Source organism: Balaenoptera physalus, assembly GCF_965194825.1.
Source record: "Balaenoptera physalus genome assembly, chromosome: 21".
Lineage (NCBI taxonomy): Eukaryota > Metazoa > Chordata > Mammalia > Artiodactyla > Balaenopteridae > Balaenoptera > Balaenoptera physalus.
Window position 1 is genome coordinate 10,848,026 of NC_138902.1, and position 20,867 is coordinate 10,868,892.

Here is a 20,867-nt window from a genome sequence, read left to right on the forward strand (position 1 = left end):
GCCATGTGTCTGGCAGTGGGGATGGGTAACTGCTAATGAGTCAGGAGCTGAAGCTGGCTGCAATTGACTGCAATTTGCCTCCAAGCCTTCTGCCAGAAGTTGCAAGCCTTCAATAGACTCCAGAGTTCCAAAATAGCTACATCAGGTTGATTCTGCCATTGTAGTTGTTGTCTGGGTGGAGAGACAGATTCCTGGTGCTTCCTCCTCCACCATCTTCCCAGAATCCTCCCTTCAGAAGCTGCATTCTGACGGGGGAAGTCAAAGCTTCAACAGAACCTGGCCAGATTCTTTGAAACTGCCTTAAAGTAACAAAAGTATTGCTGAAAGTGAACTTCCACACACTCTGCTATCGAATGCACCGCGTGGATTTCCCTGCACACACTCAGGTATTCTCATATACGAGATAAAAAGAGTATGCCACGAAGCTTTGCTGTGACCTTCCAGGCCTCCTCACTGAGCGAATGGTGAGAGCCTTAGTCCTTAAGCAAAGAGCCCTGGTTCCACTTTGACCTGATTCTCAGCTTCCCACACTGTCCATCTGCTGCTAATGTGGCTCCTGATTGCCTGTCCTGGGAAGGGCTCCTCCCTCTGTGCAGGACCATAGCTCTGCTCCTCCCCAGAGGAGGGACTATTGCAACCTTCTTTTGGATGATGGACTAACTTTCTGAGTGAAATGCAAGCTGAAAGTAGTGCCCTCCCCTCATGCCCCCTATGTACTCACCTTTGACCTGGTCGGAGTCCAACACACTATAGTGTCGTTCTATGGTTAAATGTCTTTATTCTGCTCCCCGATGACACTGTACAAAGGCTGTGTCCTACAGCATCATCTCCTAATAAAGCACAAGCCCATGTCCCAGTAATTCTCCACAGAGCACCAATCTCACAGCGCCTATGTAAACAACTGCTCAACACAGTTAAAAAAGATTTTTTCAATCAGAAAAGAAAAACATGCTCATTAGAAGAAATGTGAGAAATACATAAAAGGAGAAAAAGGGTATCACTATTCATTTCACCACCGTTAACAGTTGAAATACTGTATTAAGTTTAAAGATTCAGAAAAATATGGAGTAATTAAGTCACTCCCTAAAATATCACGTTAATATTTTGTCATAAAAAGTTTGCAGGGACCTTTAATTTTATAAAAGAAATGGAAGATGGCAAATAAAGTTGAGGTGGCTTTTTTCCTTCCCAGGTCATGTTCCCGGCCCTCCCCAGAGGTAACTACTCTCATGGGGCCAGGGGAGGGGTGGGGAGGGAGGACAGAAGGAGAAAGGTAAGCACAGGAGTCCTACACAGACAGCCAACGAGGAAGCCAAGCTTTGGGCAGCCTCTTGGCAGCCCACTCAGCCAAGGCTGCTCCAAAAGGAGCCCAGGTACCTTGACACGGGGCTCAGGGTGTCCGTCCTGAAGGCCAGGCCTTGAGTCAAAGTGTGGATTTCCATTTCCCATTTAGCAGTGCTTACGTTTGTCTCCCAGAGCTTGGGATACAAGCCATTTGGGGAACAAAAGGGAGATTTGGGTCAGGGCTCGGACCACCAGGGAGCTCCCGAGCTGGCTCTGCTCCTGGTTCAAGGGTAGCTCGCATCCAGGACCCACGCCAGGTCTCTGTGGGGTGGTTTCCATGGGCCTCAATAGGCCCACATCAGAATTCCAGAGCAGAGACGCGATCCCCCGAGCAGAAAGTGACCTTCTGAACAGAGCGTGTCCACTTCTGTGTGGGCGTTCCCACGTCTTCCCCCATCCCCTGCCGCATGGACGCTCCTCCCTGACTCCATCACCTTGCTCCCTGATGGGGGGCGCACCTGGGAGCCTGGTCTCTCCTGCAGGCATCAGAGGGGAGGGGCGTTGCCTGGAAACCTGGTGGCGCCTGCTCCTTCTTAGAGGAAACAGACTGTGAGGGACCATGGGGCCACCGCATTCTTTTTCTGGGCCGTCTTGTCCGGCTCCAATTTGTGACGCTTCCTCTTATGAAATAGGGCAGAGCAGCCCCCGCACTCGGCCTCCGCGGAGCGCCGTGGTGAGTGGCTCAGCACTGCCTTTGCCAAATGCCCGGTGTTTTGAAAAAAATCAAGTTCCTTGTAGCTGGCAGCTGGTATGTTATTATCCCCCGGGGAGGGTGTCAAAAGGCCACATTTCTTAGTATGGAATTATCCTCTAATTAAAATTTAAACCAGTTTAGTGAGAAAGACACCTGAAGCCTCAGACTCTCCAAAGCTTAAGAACCCATATTTTACTCCAGACCATGTGACTTGCCCAGGATCATGAGATGAATAAAAGTCACAATGCCTATGGGGCGGCCAATGAATTCCTTTACATTTTGGTCTTTTCAAGTGAAAAACTGAAATGTAAAATATATTACTATTAAAATGTATCTTTTTCATGGATGAGGCACTAAAGATTGCTTATATGATAAACAATATTTTTATAATAATTTTAGATAGCACTGTACTGTTTTCAAATTAAATACACGTAATCCATTTACTTGTTTTGATTTTCGGCCTCTGCTGCCTGCTTATAATAGAAGGGAACTCCCTGGCAGCCCCTAGTTTAATCTCCAATGTCCTGTCCTTTGTGGACCTGCTTCTGGAGCTGCTCTTCTTTTCCAAAAGAGAAGAGAGCTTTCTTTCACAGCTCTGAAGCATAGTTTCCAGGGGTAGTAGATTGAACCATGTGAAACTGCCATTTTTGTAAGTCAGAAACAGTGGGTTACTGGTAACTTCATATGGTCCAACCTAATATTTTGGTCTAAATGAAATCTGTGAGCAAAAATGCATGCCATTCACTAAAAGTTCACCTTGTTTGAATCCTCCTTTGATGGATTTCAAGAAAGTGAAAACTGTTCCAGATGCTTTAAAAGTATTAGCTCTTTTAGTCCCCCCTGCTTAAACTCATGGAATATAGCCGTCTTATTACCAACCTTTCACAAATGAGGAAACCAAGGCCCAGCAGATTCAATAAATTGCCTTCTCTCACCAGTTAGGATGTGACCAAGCCAGCTTTGGGCCTGGGCAGTCTGGGTCTAAAGCTTGTGTCTTTTGCTCTTCTAGAATGTCTTCTCACCGAAGGAAACCGGAGAGTGGAGAGCTGATGGGAGTGGGCAGAGGCAAGGAGAAATAATTTGCATGAATGTCCAGAGGGGTTTGGATATTTTCAGCTAAAGAAAAGGTAAATTCTCAATAGGAAATATAAGAGCTCCTAGTTGGAGCTCTCGAGACTGGGCAGCGGCAGGGCTCGTTTATAGAACAGCAACGTCATCAGGGGCCAAATCGCCTCTATCTTTATGCTCAGTCATCCTCCACACACGGGCTTGTTTGCTAGGCTGATTCTCCTCATGGGCCCCAAATGGCTGCAGTGGTTCTGGGCTTCATATATCAACAATATCCAGGCAGAAGGAGGGAATCAACCCTGTCTTATGTCCCATTTTAAGACTGAGGAAACCTTCCCAGGGTCCTCAGAAGATTTCTCATATCTCATGGTCTCACAGCCACGCTGAAACCAATGATTTTGCAAAGGGAATGAGACAGCCATATTGGGTTAGACGAAACTAAGGTGCCCCCTTGGGGCTGGAGAGGGCCCTGGACTGCTCTGAAGGTCAAGGCCACTCAGAGGAGGGGGAAACAAAACTGGGTTCTGTTAGATGGAGGGAGGTGGGGGGTGGCTGCCACAGGTGTGTCCAGAGTTGGGCGGTAGAAAATGGGGCCAAAAGTTTGGAATCGGCTAGAGGTGGAGCCAGAATAAGGACTAGTGTGAGTAAATGAGGAAAGCTTAGGCAATTCAAACAGCCTTGAGTATTCATAACCAATTTTATTGGATTGGTAGGTATGTGATAAGTGCTGTGCAGAGGAATAGAGTAGCACAGTAATTCTCCCATGTTTGGTATGTATTTATTCCTTAATAAAATAATAAACCCATTATATTATAAGACAAGGACATTTCTTAAGCTATACTTTATATTTTCCAAAACAAAAGAAAATTTAGTTGTTTTACATTTTTTACAAATCTCTTTAATGTCTGAGTTAATAAAAGACAGCTCTCATATCTGCTTCTGCAATTCAATCTGTTGTGTTGTGTTGGTTGAAGTATATGAAGAAAATCTAGCTTCATACAGATAAACAAGAAAGGGAGGAGTATTTTAATAGTTTTTTCAGATAATTATGGATATTCTTTGATGCTACACCAAAACTCAACAAGTGATAGCATTTAAAGGTTACTTACAATGTGGAATCAGAAACTAAACTAATGAAACTTTTATACCATCTTTTTTTTTTAATTTCTGAATTTTATTTTATTTTTTTATACAGCAGGTTCTTATTAGTTATCCATTTTATACATATTAGTGTATATATGTCAATCCCAGTCTCCCAATTCATCACACCATACCATCTTAATGGTTACATTAAAATCCATCAGTCTATTTGACACTTTGAATGGATATTTTACTCATGAATATCTTTGTAACTTCACACATTTTTTTCATTTGGAAAATATTGGCTTACTGAGTTATGCAGATCTTCTCAATGTTGACATACTTCAAACAATACAAAATAATTCATTAATGTCATCACATAACATATAAAGAAAGTATCCGGAAGCTGTCAAACATATGGTGGTGAATTCAAGTTTTACAGTATTCTAATTTTCCCCTAAACGTTCAGTCTTATCATTGGCAAGAAAAGAAGTGTCAATGTTTTCCTTGAAATAAAGGGCTCACTCTTTATTTCCAACACAATGTCAGCCAAATACCCAAGTCTGAATAATCATGATTTGTCCTCCTGCTGTTCTTTCAAGTAAAAATGGTGTTCCATGACAAAAGTAGCTTGCTCAGATCACAAATGAAGCAGCTGACAGGAGCTTTTCTTTGAGACAAACGTCATACTTCACTTTGCAACACAAGTGCTCCCCATTTTGTTGGGGAGAAATACGAAAACGATGTGTATTCAAGGAGTTGAGGTCTGATGAGATTAACAAGTTTTACAGGTTTATCAAGGACTTTCCTAAGTGAAACTGTTTTGTTTTGTTTTTTAACTGCGTGGTGAAGAATACAAAGACAGTACAATTTAATGCCACTGCCTCAATTCGTGCTAAGGTGCCAGTAGTTTTACTCACCTTGGCTTTTGTGTCATCTGTGCAAATGTCAACAGACTTGTTCCGGGATAAACCATGAGCCTCAAAAAAGGTATTCAACGTTTCGTGTTTCCTGCCAAGCAACAAGTTTGTTGTCAGAAAGGTTCTTCAGCTCTTTGTGTTTGTTGCCACGTGTTCATGAAAGATCTTCAGTGTTTATTAGCTGGGGCTGATAATGGATTAAAACATGCAAAGCAGCAAACCCAGCCACATCTATAGATTTGTCCCATTGATAAAGCAAAAGTACAATTTCTGCACATGAGAATTCATTTATCACATCGGTAGCCCAAACTTTCATATAACTAGTTACTGTGTCATTGGAAAGTGGCACTACCATGATTTCTCTATGGACTTCATTCTGCAGGCATTCAGCATTGTCAACTGTAAACCTTTTGTAAGCCTTTCAGCTATGGTGTGCACTTCTTCAGCCAACATAGTAAGATAACTTACCCTGTAGGTTGTTTTGGAGGTTTTCTCATTTCTAATGTGAAAATCTGTAACAAATAACTTTTCACTTTTAAAGAGCTCATCACACCTACATTTAAAATGTTCAATTCCTTTTTCTGTAAATGCTGAGTGACTGGTCTCCAAGTGATACTACAACTTAATTGGCATCATAATACTCTTTCCTTTAATTAATAAACTTTATTTTTTAGAGCGATTTTAGGTCCACAGCAAACTTGAGCAGAAATTATAGAGAGTTCCTATATACACCACATCCACACACACTCAACCTCCTCCACTATCTACATCTTGAACTAGAGTGGATGTGCGTTACAACCAATGAACCTATGTAGACACGTCATTATCACCCAAGGTCCATAATTTACATTAGGGTTTACTCTTGGTGCTGTACATCGTATGGATCTTGATAAATGTAAATGACAGGCATCCACCATTGTAGTAACATTCAGAATAGTTTCTCTGTCCTAAAAATCCTCTGTGCTCTGCTAATTCATTTCTCTGCTCCCCTTCACTCCTGGCAACCACTGATCTTTTTACTGTCTCCATAGTTTTGCCTTTTCCAGAATGTCATATAGTTGGAATCATACAGTTTGTAGACTTTTCAGATTGGCTTCTTTCACTTAGTAATATGCATTTAAGTTTCCTGCATGTCTTTTCATGACTTGACAGCTCATTTCTTCTTAGCCCTGAATAATACTCCATTGTCTGGGTGTACCACAGTTTGTTTATCCAGTCCTCTACTGAAGGACATCTTGGTTGCTTCCAAGTTTTGGCACTTATGAATAAAGCTGCTATAAACATCCATGTGAAGGTTTTCATGTGGACATAAGTTTTCAATCCATTAGGATAAATACCAAGGGGTGCCACTGTTGGATTATTTGGTAAGAGTATGTTTAGTTTTATAAGAAACTGCCAAACTGTCCTCCAAAGTGGCTGTGCCATGTTGCATTTCCACCAGCAGTGAACGGGAGTTCCTGTTGCTCAACGTCTTTGCCAGCATTTGTTGTCTTTTTTGGATTTTGGCCATTATAACAGGTTTATAGTGGTAACTCACTGTTGTTTTAATTTGTAATTCCCTAATAACATATGATGTTGAACATCTTTTTATGTGCTTACTTGCCATCTGTATATCTTCTTTAGTGGAGGTGTCTGTTCAGGTCTTTTGCCCATTTTTAAATCGGGTTGTTTGTTTTCTTATTGTTGAGTGTTAAGATTTCTTTGTATATTTTGGAGAACAGTCCTTTATCAGATGTGTCATTTGCATATATTTTCTTTTAGTTTGTGGCCTGTCTTATTCTCTTAACAGTGTCTTTCACAGAGCAGATTTAAACTTTAATGAAGTCCAGCTTATCAATTAGTTCTTTCATAAATCATGTCTTTGGTGTTGTCTCTAAAAAGTCATCACCATACCCAAGGTCATTGGGTTTTCTCCTATGGTATGTCTACAAGTTTTACAGTTTTGTATGATACATTTAGGACTATGCTCCATTATGAGTTAATTTTTGTGAAGGGTGTGAGGTCTGTATCTAGATTCTTTTTTTTTTTTTGCATGTGGGTGTCCATTTGTTCCAGCATCATTTGTTGAAGAGACTATATTTGCTTCATTGTAATGCCTTGCTTCTTCACCAGACCAGTTGACCATATTTATGCGAGTCTACTTCTGGGCTGCTGTTCTATGCTATTGATTTATTTGCTTATTCTTTCACCAATAATCACACGGTCTTGAATACTGAAGCTTTACAGTAAAACTTAAAATAATGTAATGTCAGTCTGACTTTCTTGTTCTTCTTCAATATTGAGTTGGCTCTTCTGGGACTTTTGTCTCTCTATATAAACTTTAGAATCAGTTTGTCAATATCCACAAAATAACTTGCTGGAACTTTGATTGGGGTTGTACTGAATCTGTAGATCAAATTGGGAAGATATCTTGACAACATTGAGTTTTCCTATCCATGAACACAGAATATCTCTGTTTTTTTCTAGTTCATTTTTGATATCTTTCATCAGAGTTTTGTAGTTTTCCTCAAATAGATCTTGAATATATTTTGTTAGATTTATACCTAAAATTTTATTTTTGGGGTGCTAATGTAAATGGTAATGTGCTTTAATTTCAAATTCCACTTCTTCGTTGTTGGTATGTAGGAAAGCACTTGGCTTTTGTACAGTTACCCTGTATCCTGCAACCTTACTATAATCACTTATTAGTTCCAGGAGTTTTTTGTTGATTCTTTCACATTGTTTATGTAGACGATCATGTCATATGTGAACAAAGACACTTTAATTTCTTCCTTCTCAATCTGCATACCTTTTATTTTCCATTTCTTGTCTTATTGCTTAGCTAGGATTTCCAGTATGATGTTTAAAAAGCAGTGATAAGAGGCGATGTCTTTGCCTTATTCCTGATCTTGGTGGGAAAGCTTTGAGTTTCTCACCATCAAGTATGATGTTAGCTGTAGGTTCTTTGTAGATATTCTTTTATCAAGCCAAGGCAGTTCCCCTCTATTCCTAGTTTACTGAGAGTTTTTTTTTATCATGAATGGGAATGGATTTTGTTAAATGCTTTTTGCATTTATTGATATGATCTTGTGATTTTTCTTTTTTAGCCATGTGATGGTTTTGGTATTAGGGTAATTCTGGCCTCATAGAATACATTAGGAAATATTTCCTCTGCTTCTGTCCTCTGAAAGAGATTGTAAGCAATTAGTATAATTTATTCCTTAAATGTGTGGTAGAATTCACCAGTGAACCCATCTGGACCTGGTGCTTTCTGTTTTGAAAGATCATTAATTATTGATTTGATTTCCTTAATAGACATAGGCCTATCAGGTGGCCTATTTCTTCTGCATGAGTTTTGGCAGATTGTGTCTTTCAAGGAATTGGTCCATTTCATCTAGGTTATCAAATTTGTAGGCACAGATTTATTCATAATATTCCTTTATTATTCTTTTTAATGTCCATGAAATCTTTAGTAATGTCTCTTTTCTTTCAGTTATTAATAATTTGTGTCCTCACTTTTTTTCTTAGTTAGCTTGGCAAGAAGTTTATCCACTTTATTGATCTTTCCAAAGAACCAGCTTTGGGTTTTATTGATTTTTCTCCCCTGATTTCCTGTTTTGAATTTCATTAATTTCTGTTCTAATTTTTATTATTTCTTTTCTTCTGCTTACCTTGGATTTAATTTGCTCTTCTTTTTCTAGTTTCCTAAAAGAGAAGCTTAAATGATTGGTTTTAGACATTTCTTCTTTTCTAATATGTGTTCAATGCTATAATGTTCCCTTTAAGCACTGCTTTCACGGTATATTAAAATTTTAATGTTTTATTTTTTACTGAGTTCAAAATTTAAAATTTTCTCTTGAGATTTCGTCTTTGACCCGTGTGTTGTTTAATCTCCAAGAGTTTGGGGATTTTTTCATCTATCTTCCTGCTACTGATTTCTAGCTTAATTCCACTGTGGTCTGAGAGTACACATTGTATGATTTCTGTTCTTTTAAATTTGTTAAGGTGTGTTTTATGGCCCAGAATGTGGTTTATCTTGCTGAATGTTTCATGTGAACTTGAGAAAAATGTGTAACTTGCTGTTGTTGGGTGAAGCAGTCTATAGATGTCAGTTATATCCATTTGATTGATGGTGCTGAGTTCAACTGTATCCTTAGTGATTTTCTCCCTACTGGAGTCCATTTCTTACAAAGGAGTGTTATATTATGCATATAAGCATACATAACTGAATACATTTTGGTAGTGTTATTTTGAACAAACTGTCATCTGTTAGATCAATTAAGAAAAATAAAGTTTTAATTGTGCTTTCACTTATTCCTTCTCCAATGCTCGTCTTTATCTAGATCTGAGTTTTTCATCTATATCAATTTCCTTCTACATTAAGAACTTCTTTTAACATTTCTTGCAAGGCAGGTCTACTGGAAACAAATTTCCCCAATTTTTATCTGAGAAAGTCTTTATTTCTCTCTTACTTTTGTAGGATAATTTCACAGGGTACAGTATTCTTGGTTGGTGGGTTTTCTTTTCTGTCAACACTTTAATATTTTACTCCACTCTCTTCTTGTTTGCATGGTTCCTGAGGTGAAGCCAGATGTAATTCTTATTTTTGTTCCTCTATAAGTAAGCTTTTTTATCTTCTACCTTCTTTCAAGATTTTTTCGTTATCTTTGGTTTTCTGCAGTTTGAATATGATATGCCTATGTGTAGTTTGGGGGCATTTATTCCGCTTGGTGTTCTCTGAGCTTCCTGGATTTGTGTTTTGGTGTCTGACATTAATTTGAAGTAATTCTCAGTCATTATTACTTCAAATATTGGTTCTGTTCCTTTCTCTCTTTCTTCTCCTTCTGGCATTCCCACGATACATACATATGTTATGCCTTTTGTAGTTGTCTCACAGTTCTTGGATATTCTGTTTTTTTCAGTCTTTTTTCTCTTTGTTGTTCATTTTTGGAAGTTTCTGTTGTAATATCCTCAAGTGTAGAGATTCTTTCCTAGCCGTGTCTGGTCTATTAAAGAGCCTATCAATGGCATCCTGCACGTCTATTACAGTGGTTTTGATCTTGGGCTTTTTTTTTTTTTTTTAGAATTTTCATCTCTCTTTTTACATTATCCACCATGTCTTGCATGTTGTCTGCTTTTTCCATTAAAGTGCCTAGCATTTTAATCACAGTTTAAGAAAATTCTTGGTAATTCCAACATTCCTCCCATATCTGACTCTGGTTCTGGTCCCTTCAAACTGTGTTTTTTGCCTTTTAGTACACATTGTAATTTTTTGTTGAAAGGTGGACATGATGTACTGAATAAAAGGTATCGCGGTAAACAGGGCTTTAGTAAAGGAACGGTAAGTGTGGCGGCGGGGTAGCATTCTATAGCCCTATGATTAGGTCTCAGTCTTTTGAGCCTCTGTGAACAACCCTGGTGCTTCTCAGTTCCTCTCCTCGTCTTTGGTGGGAGAGGATGGGTAGAGGGGGCTGGAGTTGGAAGTTTTTCTTCCCCATGTGGAAAGCTAGAGGGGGCTGCAGTTGGGTATTTCCCTTCCCCACGGTCAGCTAGGCTCTGATAAAGCCCTAGCAGGTTAGGCTCTGGATAAATAGTTTCTCCCAAGGGCCTAGCAGGTTAGGCTCTGGATAAATAGTTTCTCCCCATGTTAAGAAGAACAGAATTCTCTGGGTTTTTCAAAATGGTTACTTTTCCCTTCCCCCTGGTGGAAGCACAAGGGAATTTTTTTCTGATATTCCCTGTGAGCTCCTAGAGGTAAAACTCACAAAATCGTGGGGACCCCCTACGACTGGATCCTCCTGCAGTTTTTAACTCTCAGACTGTCCCCTCGGAGTCTCCAGCAATTCATCAATTACAGTTCAGGTTTCCCTACCTGGGCACTGGTTCCCACGGAGTTTTCTGCCAGGGGGTTTCAGATCTGGTAAATCGTGATTCTCTCCATTTACCTGTTTGTCTCTTTAAATTTCTGGACAGCCGTTTGCCCTGTGACTTCACTGCTCTGACGACAGATCTAAGAAGAGTTGCTGATTTTTCAGTTTGTTCAGCTTTGTTCTTGTTGTTAGGATGGCGTGATCACTTCTAAGATCCTGCTGGACCAGAAACCAGAAGTCACTCACCGTAATACTTTCAGAAATAATAATAAATTATTAACATGTATACAACCAAGGAAAAGGTAATAGTCACCATATTTTTATTTCTTATTCACAATTTCACCCTTCTTCTTTGAAAGTTCCTGCCTTCTGAGGCAGAGAGATGACTATATGCAGATGGTGAAGCTGTGGGCTGAGAAAGTAACCATTCACCTTTAAAATAAGAAAGATATATTATAAATAAATTTTATTTTAGAATACAATTTTATTAAATTTCAAAATAGTTCTACAAAATGTTTAAAATTTTAGAAAAGTTTTTAATATTTAAAAATATGATTGCAATATAGCCAATATTTTACAGTAACTATAAATGGAGTCTAACCTTTAAAAGTTATGAATCACTACATTGTTCACCTGTAACTTTTGTAATATTGTACATTAATTATACTTCGATTTTTAAAAATCTCAAAAAGAAAATGATTGCAAATCAAGACAACAAAATGTGCTTACTTCGTTTCCACGTAGGCTGGAGACAAACTTCAGGATTTCAAAATAACAAGTGTTTTGACAATAATGAGATTAAAGACATTATAGCAAGTATAACTGAAGTAGTAAGAGCTCAGCAAAAGTACTGAGAACAAACTTAGTTAATGTCTGAAAATGCACATATTTAGATCCTAAGTATGCTTTCTTGGAAAATTCTGGAAAACATTCCTGAGCAAATGGCAAATAATGTTGTAATATTATTATAAGAATAGTTTCAACCTTGAAAACTTCCTGAAAGGGTCTTGCGATCTCACAGGGGTCCCCAGACCACATTCTGAGAACTGCTGGATTAGCACAAAGGTCTGGAGATGGACAAACAGGGTCAAACACAGCTCCTGGCCTGAATATCAGTGAAGGTGGGATGTGTTGACCAGGTGTTTTCATTCTGGTGCTTATGGTGGAAACAGTGACTATTGTAGGTGCTCCTCTGAAGTGTTGAGACATTTTAAGTTCAAGGAGAAAAGACAGTGTAAGTTGGAAGAGATGGCACCCACTCTGGCATCCAAAGTCTGCAATTTTAATTCATCACTTTTCAACTACCTTGGCCTTCTTCATCTATAAGATGAAAGCTTTAGACTAGATGCCTGATCTCAAAACTCCCTTGCTGTTCTAACCATTTCTAATGAATTAATATGCTGAAAGCATAGTGATTTTTATACTCCCAGCACTGCAGAGTTGTATCAGTTCACAAGAGGGCATGAAAACATGGCCTTAGCAATTTCTACAGACATACAATCATCCACACCAGTGGGGTCCTCGGAACAGATAACAGCGCTGCTGGCCTGCTTCCTGAGTGCTTGGCCTGCAGACTTGATGAGATCAAACTCCAGTTTTACCAAAAATATCTCCACTATTTGGCTTGAAGAAAAAAAGCATAAACAAAAACCTTGATTTGACTAAAATACCAGCAAAGAGGGACACCATCTGTGACCTTACTGAGGAATTTTGAAACTGAGTGGCTAAGAGAGAAATTTGCAAGAGAGCTGTAGTATTAACTTACTGTTCTCAAGGCTGCCTAGGAAACTTACCAAGAAAAAAAAAAAAGCAATGATTACTAGGCTGGAACACTTCAGGTGGGTCCTGCCTAAGAGCCCAACTGGGGGAAAAAAATGTATAAATTATAGCCCATTGGAGGAAAATATAATGAAAGAAAAGACAGACATTTCAATTGTCCCACAAAAAGATAAAATAGCTAGAAATAAACTTACCAATAAATGTGCAGTTTCTACAAAGAAAATTTTTAAATTTACTTTTGGACACAAAGGAAAAGCTGACCAAGTGAAAAGTGTACTGTTCTTAGCTGGGAAGACTCAATATCATAAAGATATCAAGTCTCTATAAATTTAACATAATTCCAATAAAATTTTTAAATGAATTTTTAAATTCGAGAAGTTGAGTCTAAACCTTGTATAAAAGACAGAGAAAAACAAATACCATTATGATTTCACCTATATGTGGCATCTAAAAAGCAAAACAAATGAACAAACAGAAGCAGAGTAATAGATAACAGAGAACAAACAGGTGGTTGCCAGAGGGGAAGGGGGAGGAAAGAAATCGATGAGGGTTCAAACTTCAGTTACAAAGTAAAGGAGTGAAGGGTATGAAGTGTACAGTATGGGGAATATAGCCAACAATTATGTGATATCTTTGTGTGGTGACAGATGGTAACTAGACTTATCATGGTGATCATCTGAAATGTATAGAAATATTGAATCACTATGTTGTACAACAGGAACTAACATAGTGTCATAGGTCAATTACACATCAAAACAAACAGACTCAGAGAAAAAGAGATCAGATTTCTGGCTACTAGTTGGGGGAGGGGAAATTGGATGAAGGCAGTCAAAAGTACAGACTTCCAGTTATAAGATAAATAAGTACTAGGGGTGTAATGAAACACATGATAAATATAATTAGCACTGCTGTATGTTATATATGAAAGTCATTAGGAAAGTAAATCCTAAGAGTTCTCATCACAAGGAAAAAATTTTTTTCTTTTTCTTTTATTTTGTATCTATATGAGATGATAGATGCTCACTAAACTTACTGTGGTCATCATTGCATGATGTATATGAGTGGAATCGTTATGCTGTACATAAATATACAGCTGCATGTCAATTACATCCCAATAAAACGGGAAGGAAAAAACAAGATTTGCCACTAACATTTTGAAAAACAAGTAATTAAGGGGGATTGGACCAATTAGATATTTTTTAATGTTGTAAATTTCAATAAATAAATTGTTATACACAAATCAGTAGAAAGGATGAGAAAGTTTAGAAACAGACCCAAATACATATAGGAATGTATAGTATAATATAATATGTATAATACGGTGAAGATGGCATTAAAATCAATGGGGAAAATACAGAGTATTCAATAAATGGCCTTGGAATTACTGGGTAAACAAATGGACAAATTCCAAAGGGGCTACATATTTAAATACAGAAAAGCAAGCTGTAAAAGCAGATGGGAAAACATGACAGAATTTTTTCTAAGCTGAGAGTGGCTACAGCCCACCTCTTCACTCCAAGGAGGTCAGCCCACAGATGAGCCACAAGTCTTGTGAGCTACAAAACCACACGGTGGTCCTGCCCTCACCTTCCAAGGTCAAAACAAGCATTTGCATCTTTACATCTGTCCTCCAATCTCATGTGACCAAAATGTCTTCTGTGATCCACCCTGCAGGAAACATACATGACAGGGAATTGTGAAGCCCGCGGTTCAGCCTAATCAAGGTGACACATTTCAAAACCACCACCGTCGGATGACATGCAATCAAAATTCTCTATTCCGGCATTGTTAGTGAAAGCAAAATATTGTAAATAACGTTTATAGCTATCACAAAGGGTCTGGTTAAACAAATTATGGTAATCTAGAGATGGAAATACTGTACAGTCATAAAAAGAATGAAAAAACTCTTGATTTACTGACATGACACAATCTCTGAAATATTGTGTCAATTGAAAACAGGAGTTGAGACCAGAGAGTTTATATACATATGTGTGTGTGTGCATATATATATATATATTTTTTGCTCGCATACGCATAAACTATCTCTGAAATGATATGCAAGAAGGTGTTGATTTTCACTGATTCCAGGGAGGAAAAATAGTGGCTGAGGGACAGGGATACCAAGAAGATATCCTTTCACACTCATTGAATTTTGAATCATATGAATTGACCTATTTTTAAATGAATTAAATTTAAGAAACAAACGGAAACAGTCAAAAGGGTGTGTATAGAAGTGAGAGAGTGGCATGGACATATATACACTACCAAATGTAAAATAGATAGCTAGTGGGAAGCAGCCGCATAGCACAGGGAGATCAGCTCAGTGCTTTGTGACCACCTAGAGGGGTGGGATAGGGAGGATGGGAGGGAGACGCAAGTGGGAGGAGATAGATACATATGGGGATACATGTATATGTATAGCTGATTCACTTTGTTATAAAACAGAAACTAACACACAATTGCAAAGCAATTGTACTCCAATAAAGATGTTTTAAAAAAAGAAAAAAAAGGGTGTGTATAGAATATCCAGTATGTACCTGGCACGGTGCTAGGGAATATCCGGGCCACAAGGATAACTCAGACCCGGAGCATCTCCTGCCCTGAAGGACCTAAGAATCCTCCTGGGTTTTAAATGTCAGTGTCCTGCCAGGTTCTGGGGACCACTTCTTTTCTCACTCTGGGGTAATCCCAGCCACTCTAGTAGATTTAACTATCATCTGTATGCTGAATTGTCCCAAACACATGTCTCTAACCTTGGGGTCACCCTCAGTTTTAGACGCGTGTGTCTATTTCTAGTTCATTTTGACAGAGTGGGTCCTACAAATACCAACACTCCCCAAATCAAATCAATCATCTTCCCCTCCCCCAAAGACAGCCCCTGGAAGCCCTAACCCTGATCCTCCTGCCAAATTCCCTATCTTAATTGATTTTTCATTCTGTGCTTTATTGTTATTAAAACAGAAGAGTTAATTTTTACAAGTTTGTCTTTTTCGTCTTCTGCTTTGGTTTGAATGGTAAGAAAGGCTTTTCTATTCCCATATCAGATAAAAATGTATCCATATTTTCTTCTATTTCTTTTATGGGTTAATTACATCTTTTTTTTCTTTCTGAAATGTATTTTGGTGTGAAGTAGGGATCTAACATCCCAACACCACTTATTGAATTAAAAAATTCATCCTTACTCTTATTTGCTTGAATCAGTTTTCAGCTGATTCTCTGGGGTTTTCCAGGTAGTTAATGTAACGAGTGAAAATTTTTCTCTCCTTTCTTACATTTACACCACCTGTATTAGTCAGAATGTTTTGGTGACCCACAAGAGAAATCCTCCTGAAACTTTCTTAAGCAAGAAATGAAAGTACCAGAATGGACAGAAGTTGCTTCCGTCATGGTTGAATTTGGGGATACGTATGATGTCTTAATTTGTCTCTCTGGCCCTCCGCTCTTCTTCTTTCTGTGTGGTTCTCATCTTCAGATGGGTGCACTAGAGCAGAGGCAGGGTGCTGAGTCACCCATGGGCCCTCACTTAACACACTTTTCTTGGCCTGGTGACATAACTACACGGAGCCTTAGTAGGCTGCCTGACAATGTTTTTTTTTTAATTTTTATTTATTTATTTATTTATTTTAACATCTTTATTGGAGTATAATTGCTTTACAATGGTGTGTTAGTTTCTGCTTTATAACAAAGTGAATCAGTTACGCATATACATATGTTCCCATATCTCTTCCCTCTTGCATTTCCCTCCCTCCCACCCTCCCTATCCCACCCCTCTAGGTGGTCACAAAGCACCGAGCTGATCTCCCTGTGCTATGCGGCTGCTTCCCACTAGCTATCTATTTTATTTGGTAGTGTATATATGTCCATGCCACTCTCTCACTTTGTCACATCTTACCCTTCCCCCGCCCCATATCCTCAAGTCCATTCTCTAGTAGGTCTGTGTTTTTATTCCCATCTTGCCACTAGGTTCTTCATGACCTTTTTTTTTTTTTAATGTTATTTTTAATTGCTTGACTTGCCAAAACCCAATACAGAGGTTAGCATCTTGTCGTGCTGGGCCAGGCAGTTCTATGAATAACTACCAGTTAGCTAAACAGCTGGAGCTGGACCACACCTTCTTGTCTCATTTTAAACGTCTTAGTCTCGGCTTATGGAGAGGAAAAATGGACTGGGGAGGTTTCCATGGCATCAGCATCCACTGATGCTGCATTTCAAGCCTGTCATCCAGAATGGCTGCAAAGGGAGACCTGTCCGCCCTGGTGCAGCAGCGGTGCCTGGAGGGAAGCGCCCAGCGCAGCCCAGGAGTTTGGGTTTCCTCCCAGTTCAGGATCCTCCCACACACCCCACTGCAATCACCAGACTCCAACTCAACGGGCTTAACCCTCAGCACTAGAGGTGAGAGCAAAGTACAGAACTCAGTTGTTGCAATTCGGCGTGATTACTAGACTGGATTTCAGTATTTTCAAACGTTTGGCTTTCTTTGTTTTGTTTCCAGCCAAGCCACATTGGTCTGGAATTTGTCACTTTTCTGGTACATTTTATGCAAGACTTTGAGTCTGATTTAAGCCTTAACTTCAGGGAGCCTGAGACCCAAGGGCCTCCTTCCCTGACTACGTAGATGACCAGCTTCCCTGCCTGGGATGGGGTAACACTCAGGAGCCCCAACTTCACATTTTCCCTGAGGGTCTTTTACTTACAGACCAACTCTCCAAACCAATTTCTACCCTGATAAAGCCTTTTTGTATTTGAAAACCTACTGTTCCAGGACTTCCCTGGTGGTCCAGTTGTTAAGATTCGGAACTTACACTGCAGGGGGCACAGGTTCGATCCCTGGTCGGGGGAACTAAGATACTGCATGCCGTGCGGCCAAAAAATAAATATAAATATAAATATAAATGTAAATAAATTTTAAAAGCACTTAAAAAAAGAAAACCTACTGTTCCTCCCTTAAAATTCCCCTCGGGCTTAGCCCTCTGCCCCTTCCCCATCCCACTCCCCCATCCTCCTTGGGAGGGGTCCCCACCCTCACTGCCTCATAGGGTGCCCAAGTCACCTTTGGTTTTACGGTTGCTGGGAGGCGGGTGAGGGAATATTCCAGAAGCTGTCACAGTGGAGCCAGGGGACAGCAGAGCACACCTGTGGCAGGGGCCGGGCCCCTCTACCCCTGTGGTCGCAGGTGAGGGCGTCTGTGGCAGAGTCAGGTTTCCACTGGTGTGAACTGGTATGAACTGGTGTGGACTTCACTTCACTGGCACTGGCTCTGGGTGTAGGCGGCTTGAATTTTCTAACCACATGGAAAATGAGAGACCACGGGGAAAAAAATAACAGCAGGATCAGACTGGGAGAAGATATTTGCAGAATATAAACCAAACATGGTCTCTTATCTAGAGGATACAGGGAAAGAAAAAAAAAGGAAGTCCAATTGGGAAAAAAAGAGAGAAGCAAATCCAAACAACAGTAACAACAAAAAACAGGCAATTCAAGAAGAAGAACCCAGAAGGCTAATCAGCATATGAAGATACAATGTCAGTGGTACTGAGAAGTGAGACAAAACAAGAATATGTCCCTTTATACTGGCTAGAAGGGCAGAAAGCAGAAAGCTGACGATGCTGGGAGCCTGTGGGGTTATGGGAACAGCAATGGAAGTGTGGATTGCTGCAGTGATTCTAGAGAACCATGCGGTGGTACTTGGTGGAATCCCGTGGTCGCTCAGCCTGTACCCAGTCCCCTCCAGAAGAGCAATTCTCAGGCCCGCCCACAAGGGGGCAGGTACGAGGATGTTCACTGAAGCACTGGTTGGAGGGGGGATTTGGAGTTAACCTAGGTGTCCATAGCAGAGGGAGTGGATAAGAAAAATGTGGTAGATTACACTAGGGACTTCTCTGCAGCAGTGAGAAGCAATGAACCAGATGTGCATGCAGCAGCGTGGATGCCTTACAAAAATAGTAAGAAACAGAATGACAATACAGAATACTCTTATGTAAATTAATTATACATGCACAGTAGTGGTAATGCTTACACAACACAGTGACTATGCTAAAAACCACTGAACTGTACATGCTAAAATGGTGAATTATATGACATGTGAATTATATCTCAAAATACACATGCACATAAACAACAGTAAATGTTTTCATACGAGCAAATAAAAAAAATACTTAGCATTTCAAACACATTAGGATGCTTGCCTATGCAGGTTAGGAAAGAGGGAGTAAAAACGGGGGCAAAAGTGAATAAAAGAGTAAAGCTTGCGGCTTCCCTGGTGGTCCAGTGGTAAAGAATCTGCCTGCCAATGCAGGGGACCTGGGTTCCAGCCCTGGTCGGGGAATTGAGACCCCACATGCCACGGGGCAACTAAGCCTGCGCGCCACAACTATTGAGCTCGCGTGCCTCAATGAGAGAGCCCGTACGCCACAACTAGAGAGAGAAAACCTGAAGGCCGAAACTATAGAGAAGCCCGAGCACCGCAACAGAGACCGTGCGTTATAACAAAAAGATGCCGCGCGCCTCCACGAAGATCCCGCGTGCCGCAACTAAGACCCGACGCAGCCAAAGGAATAAGGAAAATTAAAAAATAAAATGAATATTTTTAAAAATATTTTTTTAAAAAGAACAAAGCTTTGTGCAGTCAATGGTTAAAAAGCCGGGTGGCGGGTCAGTGAGGACTCTGGCCCAGCACAGCTGGGGGACCCCAAGGCCAGCCTCCACAGAGGGCCTCCTCTTGCCCACTCACCCGGCACCTCCTGGAAAACAGCTCATCTTCAGAATGCACATCCACTTCTTTCCCAGCCTCCTCCAGTGTTGAGGCCAAGCTCCTTTCCACACCAAGAAAGCCCAGTCTCTCCTTTTCTTTCATAAGAGCTCTTGATTCTAGATTAGGAAAAGCCCTGATTGTCAAGAAACATTGAGCAGTTTTCCTTCCTCGTGGACAAAGAGGAGTGACTCAGCATTGAGATATCATAATTCTCTGGTCTCCCTTGCCTGGAAGGGAAGCGAATGTTTACTTCTTCGTGGGACAAACCGTTTCCAAGGGAACAGAGACACTGAGTTCAGTTCTCCATCCAAACATCCTTCATACCTGCTTACGCACGGAATAGAGATCCACTCAAACTGCCCTAGGCCAAGAAAAGGAGTTTACTCTAGTGTACAGGAGCATCTCTTGGAACTCAGAGGTTGAAATGTAGTCACACTTCAAGAAGAAAATAAAACAGGAAGCTGGAGAGTTGCCAGGAGTCAAGGATTCAGTCTTTTGCCCTTCCCCCATACCTCTCTCTCCCCCCTCCTTCCCTCTCTTTCTCCCCACTTTACTTTTTCATGCACAAGGTGGGACATAGGTTTCCCCACAGTCGGAGCAACCAGCAGAGAGCAGAGCTCCATATGTCACTGAGCCTCAATACCCAGTTCCTGGGAGGAAAAACTTGTTTGGACCAACTTGGATCGTGTTCATTTAGCTCTTGGGGAGGTGGGAGCAGGTGTGGCATGGGAGTGGAAAGCAAAGTCACATACTACGAAAACCCACCCTGGGGGGGAGATGACAATTCTCAAAGAAGGGGTTCAAGTTGGCCAGACAGCTCCAGAAGGAGTCTACTGAAATGTTTATAGAAATCTATCATGTATTAATCAGAAATAAAAACTCCATTTAATTTTTAAAAAATTTTTATTGGAGCCTAGTTGATTTTCAATAGTGTGTTAGTTTCAGGTGTACAGAAAAGTGATTCAGTTATGCATATACATATATTCAGTCCTTTTCAGATTATTTTCCCATATAGGTTGTTACAGAATATGGAGTAGGGTTCCCTGTGCTATACAGTAGGTCCTTGTTCGTTATCTATTTTACATATAGTAGTTTTGTATATGTCAATCCCAAACTCCTAATTTATCCCTCCCCCTCACGTTTTCCCTTTGGTAACCATAAGTTTGTTTCCGAAATCTGTGAGTCTGTTTCTGTTTTGTAAATAAGTTCATTTATATATTTTTTTAAATATAAATTTATTTATCTATTTTTGGCTGTGTTGGGTCTTCATTGCTGCACGGGGGCTTTCTCTAGTTGGGGTGAGCAGGGGCTACTCTTCGTTGCGGTGCGCGGGCTTCTCATCACCACGGCTTCTTTTGCTGTGGAGCATGGGCTCTAGGGGC

General features: G+C 40.2%; 1 long non-coding RNA gene across 8 annotated transcripts; it reads right to left on the reverse strand.

Annotated features, from left to right (window-relative positions):
- Window positions 1–4,043: 4,043 nt before the first annotated feature.
- On the reverse strand, window positions 4,044–19,564 carry LOC309651559. Of its 8 annotated transcripts, none has more exons than XR_014258234.1 (6): window positions 19,465–19,564; window positions 17,785–18,015; window positions 14,322–14,402; window positions 11,269–11,387; window positions 10,958–11,171; window positions 4,045–5,197 (listed from the first exon to the last, which is right to left on the reverse strand). It is a non-coding gene; the product is annotated as an uncharacterized lncRNA (long non-coding RNA). The 8 variants fall into 8 exon arrangements; XR_014258238.1 differs by lacking the exon at window positions 19,465–19,564 and having other exon boundaries at window positions 4,046–4,952; window positions 5,107–5,197; window positions 11,031–11,171; window positions 17,785–18,375; XR_014258239.1 differs by lacking the exon at window positions 19,465–19,564 and having other exon boundaries at window positions 4,046–4,952; window positions 5,107–5,197; window positions 17,785–18,374.
- Between the last annotated feature and the right edge of the window lie 1,303 nt (window positions 19,565–20,867).